Source organism: Chiloscyllium plagiosum, unplaced genomic scaffold, assembly GCF_037043375.1.
Source record: "Chiloscyllium plagiosum isolate Xiang-an unplaced genomic scaffold, Cpla_swu_hap1 HiC_scaffold_8, whole genome shotgun sequence".
Taxonomy (NCBI): Eukaryota; Metazoa; Chordata; class Chondrichthyes; order Orectolobiformes; family Hemiscylliidae; genus Chiloscyllium; species Chiloscyllium plagiosum.
The window spans coordinates 94,215,333-94,222,570 of NW_028270146.1; the positions used below are offsets into that span (position 1 = coordinate 94,215,333).

The 7,238-nt window shown below is 47.9% G+C and overlaps 1 pseudogene; it reads left to right on the forward strand.

Moving 5' to 3' along the window:
* The first annotated feature begins 4,119 nt into the window (after positions 1–4,119).
* LOC148149445 (uncharacterized) lies at positions 4,120–5,133 on the forward strand (annotated as a pseudogene).
* The last annotated feature ends 2,105 nt before the right edge of the window (positions 5,134–7,238 follow it).

Sequence of the window (7,238 nt, forward strand, 5' to 3'; positions counted from 1 at the left end):
GGTAAATGCTGAGAGGATGTTTCCCCTCATGGGAGAGTCTAGGACCAGCGGGCGTAGTCTCAGAATGAAGAGGTGCCAAATTAAGACTGAGATGAGGAGGAATTTCTTCTCTCAGGGGGTTGTGAGTGGTTGGAACTCCTTGCCACATGGAGCTTTGGGGGCAGAGTCCTCGTGTATATTTAAGGCTGAGATAGATTCTTGATCAGACGGGGATTTGAGGGTTATGCCGAAAACTCAAGAAAGTGGACAGGAGGAAGGTCAGGTCAGCTATGATCCTGATGAGTGACAGAGCAGGCGCGAAGGATTGAACGGTCTACTCCTGTTCCTGTTCCTTATGGTCGTATATTGCTAAACGTTACCAAAGGTTTGCTAAAGAACTAGGGCAAAAAGGGATCCAACCCAATTTTAATTGAACCACCATCAGTGACCATGTTTCTCTTGTGTTGTAGCCAATGAGGCGTGGAGAAAATCCCAAAGGAAACACTATTGCTTTCTATGTTTTCAGGTTTAAATATGGATTGGTTAAAAAGGGCGACCTTGCTGAATGCAAGGACTTATGCCCAAAACGTCGATTCTCCTGTTCCTTGGATGCTGCCTGACCTGCGCGCTTTTCCAGCAACACATTTTTCAGCTCTGATCTCCAGCATCTGCAGACCTCACTTTCTCCTCACATGCAAAGAATGGCCAGGCCGATCCCAGGATCATATTTCCAGAAAGCTTCTGAACCCTCTGTATTGTACAAACCTTCCAGCTAAAACTAATACAAAGGGCTTGGAGATAAGCTAGGAGAAAGTGAGAACTGCAGATGCTGGAGATCAGAGTCGAGAGTATGGTGCTGGAAAAGCACAGCAGGTCAGGCAGCATCCGAGGAGCAGGAGAATCGACGTTTCGGGCATTAGCTCTTCATCAGGAATGAGGCTTGTGGGTCGGGGCTGAGAGATAAATGGGAGGGGGGATGGGGTTGGGGTGAGGTAGATGGGAAAGCAATAGGTGTGAAGGTGAGGGAGAAGGTGATAGGTCAGAGGGGGGAAGTGATGGACAGGTCCGGAGGGCGGTGCCGACTTGGAGGCTTGGGACTGGGATAACGTTGGGGGGAGGGGAAATGAGGAAGCTGTTGAAATCCAAATTTATCCCGTGTGATTGCAGGGTCCCAAAGCGGCATTTGAGGTGTTCCTCCTCCAGGCGTCGGGTGGTAATGGTTTGCAGTGGAGGAGGCCCAGGACCTGCATGTCCTTGGTGGAGTGGGAGGGGGAGTTGAAGTGTTCAGCCACGGGGTGGTGGGGTGCTTGGTTGTGGGTGTCCCAGTGATCTTCTCTGAAATTATCTGCAAGAAGGCGACCTGTCTCCCCAATGTAGAGGAGACCACATCGGGTGCAACGGATGCAGTAGATGACATTGTTCGCGGTACAGGTAAATTTCTGATGGATGTGGAAGGATCCCTTGGGGCCTTGGAAGGAGGTGAGGGGAGTGGTGTGAGCGCAGGTTTTGCACTTCCTGTGGTGGCAGGGAAAGGTGCCAGGAGTGGTGTGTAGGCTGGTGGGGAGTGTGGACCTGACGAGGGATTCATGGAGGGAATGGTCTTTTTGGAATGCTGATAGAGGTGGGGAGGGAAATACATCTCTGGTGGTGAGGTCCATTTGGAGGTGGCAGAAGTGGTGGAGGATGATGTAATGTATGCGGAGTTTGGTGGGGTGGAAGGTGAGGACCAGGGAGGTTCTGTCCTTGTTGCATTGGGAGGGCTGGGGTTCAAGGATGGTGGTGCATGAAGTGGAGGAGATGCACTGGAGGGCATCGTCAACCACGTGGGAAGGGAAATTGCGATCGTGGAAGAAGGAGGCCATCTGGGACTTTCTGAGGTGGAATTGGTCACCCTGGGAACAGATGCGGCGAAAGTCGAGGAATTGGGAATGAGGGATGACATTTTTACAGGAGGTAGGATGGGAGGAGGTGTATTCTAGGTAGCTGTGGGAGTTGGTGGGCTTGTAGTTTATGTCTGTGCTTAGTCGATTGCCAGATACGGTGATGGAGAGGTCCAGGAAGGGAAGGAGATTGCCGAGATGGTACAAGTGAATTTGAGATCGGGATGGAAGCTGTTGGTAAAGTTTATGAACTGTTCAACCTCCTTGTGGGAGCATGAGGTGGCGCTGATACAGTCATCAATGTAGCGGAGGAACAGGTGGGGGTGGTGCCAGTGTAACTGCAGAAGATGGACTGTTCCACATATCCGACAAACAGGCAGGCATAGCTGGGTCCCATGCAGGTACCCATGGCTACCCCTTTGGTTTGGAGGAAGTGGGAGGAATGGAAGGAGAAGTTGTTGAGGGTGAGGACCAGTTCAGCCAGGCGGATGAGGATGTTGGTGGAAGGGATGATTTGGAGGTGCTGGTGTTGGACTGGGGTGTACAACATTAAAAATCACACAACGCCAGGTTATAGTCCAACAGGATTATTTGGAAGCACTAGCTTTCGGAGTGCTGCTCCTTCATCAGGTGGTTGTGGAGTATAAGATCGTAAGACACAGAACTTATAGCAAAGCTTTACAATGTGATGTAACTGAAATTATATATTGAAAAAGACCTGGATTGTTTGTTAAGTCTCTCATCTTTTAGAATGACCACGTTGGGTTCAGTTCTTATATATGTAAATCGCAGAACAATAAAATGTCACATTCTCAAGTGAACTTTAACAATTGGTGTCATGTCGGCCCAGATAACGTATTGAAGGTATGAGCTATCCTGTGAGAGACTGTCTGTGCCACAATGGTCAGACTGATTCTAATCTAAGAAATGGATTTACAGAATCATATATGGATTCATGCAGTTTTTGAGCAAAGTAGAATGTAGTTCTGCAAGTTCAAATTCACCCCCCAAACTTATATGTGTATGTGTGTATGTGGGATGTGTGTGGGGGGGTTGGGGTGGGGATAGGGATTGAGTGCCCGTGAGAGAGTGAGTTATGTGTGTGAGTATGAGTGTAAAGGGGTAGAAGTCTGTGAGAGGGTGCATGTGTGAGTGTGGGAGTGTATGTGTCAGCGTATGAGAGAGGGTCTGCATGAGTGTGGGGGTCTATAGGAGTGTGTGTGTGTAGGAGTGTCTGTGTGTCTGTGCCTGTCTGTGTGTATAGTGCAATGGGGTCATCTGTAGTGTGACATGAACCTAAGGTCCCGGTTGAGGCCATCCCCATGGGTACCAAACTTGGTGATCAGCCTCTGCGCAGCCACTTTTCGTTGTTGCCTGGCCCGAAGTCCACCTTGGAGGATGGTCACCCGAAGGTCTGAGGTCAAATGTACTGGATTGCTGAAGTGTTCACCAACCGGGAGGGAACCCTCCTGTCTGTTGATTGTTGTGCGGGGCCCACTCATCCGTTGCCGTGGTCTCTGCTTGGTCTCACCAATGTACCATGCCTCAGGGCATCCTTGCCTGCAGCGTATGAGATAGACAATGTAGGCTGAGTCGCATGAGTACCTGCCACGTACATGCTGGGAGGTGTCCCCACGTGTAATAGTGGTATCTATGTCCACACTCTGATTTATCTTGCAGCGCCTACCGTGACAGGGTTGTATGGAGTTGTCCTGAGAGCCGGGCAGTTTGCTACAAACAATGATCTGTTTGAGGTTTGGCGGTTGTTTAAAGGTGAGAAATGGAGGTGTGGGATAGGTCTTGGCGGGGTGCCCATCCTCATCGATAATGTGTTGCAGGCTGCGAAGAACATGGCGTAGATTTTCGGTTCCTGGGAAGTACTGGACAACGAAGGGTACCCTGTTGGTTGCAGCACGTGTCTGTCTCCTGATGTTGAAGGCAACTTGAAACCCATTGTACAGGGGACCCCCCCGGCTTCTGTCGGGACAGATTTTTTACAGAAACTCAACAGCCACGGACCTGTCAAACCAGGAACATTTCTCTTCACAATGGACATTTCACCAGCATCCCCTACAATGACAGCATCACGGCAACAGCCTCAGTACTCAACACCAACGACTGCCAATCTCCAAGCACCACTCTACAACTCATCTGCTTTATCCTCGACCACAACATTTTCACCTTTGACAACCAGTTCTTCATCTAGACACATGCAACAGCCATAGGGACCAAATTTGCACTCCAATATGCCAACATTTTCATGCACAGGTTCAAACAAGAATTCTTCTCTACGCAGGACCTCCAACCAACATTATACACCAGGTATGTTGACAACATTTTCTTCCTCTGGACCCATGGCGAGGAGTCACTGATAAAACTACACAGTGACATCAACGGGTTTCATCCCATCATTAAACTGGACTACTCTCTACTATCTGTCTCATTCTTGGACACATGCATCTCCATCAAGGACGGACACCTCAGCACCACACTCTACCGCAAACCCACAGACAACCTCACAATGCTACACTTCTCCAGCTTCCACCCAAAACATATTAAAACAGTCATCCTCTATGGACAAACCCTACGCATACACTGGATCCGTTCAGATGAGGAGGAATGTGACAGACACCTGGATGCTCTCATAAGAACGGGGCATGATGTTCAACTCATCAAATGCCAGTTCCGACGTGCCACAGCAAGGAACCGTAATGACCTCCTCAGGAGACAGACACGTGCTGCAACCGACAGGGTACCCTTCGTTGTCCAGTACTTCCCAGGAGCTGAAAAATTACGCCATGTTCTTCGTGACCTGCAACACATTATCGATGAGGATGGGCACCCCGCCAAGACTTTCCCCACACCTCAATTTCTCACCTTTAAACAACCACCAAACCTCAAACAGATCATTGTTCGTAGCAAGCTGCCCGGCTCTCAGGACGACTCCATACAACCCTGTCACAGTAGATGCTGCAAGACGTGTCAGAGTGTCAACACGGATACCACCATTACGCATGGGGACACCTCCCACCATGTACATGGCAGGTACTCATGCGACTGAGCCAACGTTGTCTATTTCATACACTGCAGGCAAGGATGCCCTGAGGCATGGTACATTGGTGAAAGCGAGCAGAGGCTATGGCAACAGATAAATGGACACCGCACAACAATCACCAGACAGGAGTGTTCTCTCCCAGTTGGAGAACACTTCAGGGGTCCAGGACATTCGACCTTGGACCTTCGGGTGACCATCCTCCAAGGTGGACTTCAGTAACAATGAAAAGTGGCTGTGCAGAGGCTGACAGTCAAGTTTGGTACCCATGGGGATGGCCTCAACCGGGACCTTGCAATCATGTCACATTACAGGTGACCCCATTGCACTACACATACGCACAGACAGACACACAGACACACACTCTCTCTCTCTCTCTCTCTCTCTCCCCCCCCAAAGGCACACACACACTCCTACAGACCCATACAGTCACGCAGACCCTGTCACACAGGCTCACACATACACTCCCACACTCACACATGCACCCTCTCACAGACTTATACATCTTTACACTCACACACACACACTCACACTCACACACATACACACACTCTCTCACAGACACTCATAACCCCCTTCCCCCCGATTACGTTCACGATGAAATGGAAACTCTGATGCAGAGGTGGAGGGGGGAGGTGATGGGAAGTTCCACTGTCAGCTTAATGACCTTTGACACCTCAACACATGAAATTCCCATAGAGTCATACAGTCACACAGCATGGAAGTAGACCCTTCGACCATAATCCCAAACTAAATTAGTCCCACCTGCCTGCACTTGGAGCACATTCCACCAAACATTTACTTATTCATTTACTTATCCAAGTGTCTTTTAAATGTTCTAACCGTACCCACAGCCTCCATTGCCTCTGGAAGTTCATTCCACACAAAAACCATTAAGTGGGGAGGGTTCAGAAAAGATTTACCAGGATGTTGCCAGGAACGCAGGGTTTGAGTTGTAGGGAGAGGCTAGATAGGCTGGGACTTTTTCCACTGGACCCTAGGAAGTTGAGGGGTGACCTTTTCAAGGTTTATAAGATAATGAGGGTATAAGTGAGGTGAATGGCAACGTCTTTTACCTAGGGTGCGTTTTCGAGACTACGGGGCACATTTTTAAGGTTAGACGAGAAAGATTTTAAAAAAGACAGGAAAGGCAACTGTTCTGCACAGAGTGGTTCAGAAAATTACTGGGCCACGCTTTCTGAAGAAACTGTCATTGGATAGTGACCTACTGGAAATAGAAACACATGTGAACTGATTTTAACACCTCTGGATTGACCAAAACCTGTCACTTAGGATCTACCTCTTTTCCTCTCCTGTCTTCTTAACTTTCTGAGTGCTCCTTTGTACGAATGGAGTAGCAGTGTAACTACTCTGCATTTTGAATGTTTTCTTCATAAAACCCATTTTTGATCTAATTTTAAAGGATTTCACAGTGGGCTCATTTGAGAAAAAAAAAACTGGAACCCATAGACCAAGATTTGGGTGAAACATCTTCAGTCTACCTCAGCCAGGGTTGACGATAAGAAGAAAATCAAACAACACCTCACCATCTCGGGTTTAAGAGGGGTTCATAACAAGGAAGAAGACTAAGTCTTTCAAACCCTATCCTCTATTCAATAAAATTATGGCGGCCCTGAAAAGCAATCATAATTTAAATTCACCCCATTCCATCTTCGTCCATGACAGTTGCCATGGTCCTATTCCAAGTCTGGAATATCCCCCCTTGCTGGATCTCAACTTAGTCCTTTCAGACACTGCATAATATCTACGTCGCTGACCAGGCTTTTGATCATCTGACCTAATATTTTCCCATGTAGCTTGAGGTTATATTTTATTTTGTAACTCTCCAGTGAAGGATCTTGGGACTTCATAACATGTTAAAGATGTGATTATGAAGGAAAGTAATATTTGATGTGAAAGAGAGGAACGCAGATGTGTTTAGAGAGGGATGTTTAGAGAGTAAGGACCTTGCAGCAAAAGGCATTGTTCTAAATGAGGTCATACAAGAGGCCAGCACGAGTAGAATATAGACTGTTGGAGGAGGAGCAGCTTCATGGATGAAGTGGTTTGTAGTGATAAGCAAAGGTCAATAAGGGACTGAAACACGGGAAGAACATTTTAAATTTGCCACAGAGGTCCTGGAGCTGAAGGGTGCATGGGAATTTGCTGTGAGACAGGACACAAGCAGCAGCATTTTTAATTCAATCAGGTTTAGGACAGGACAACAAGAAATGCAACATATCCCTCCAAACTCTTCCTATTCATATACCCATCCAAATGCCTCTTAAATATTGCAATTGTACCAGCCTCCACCACTTCCTCTGGCA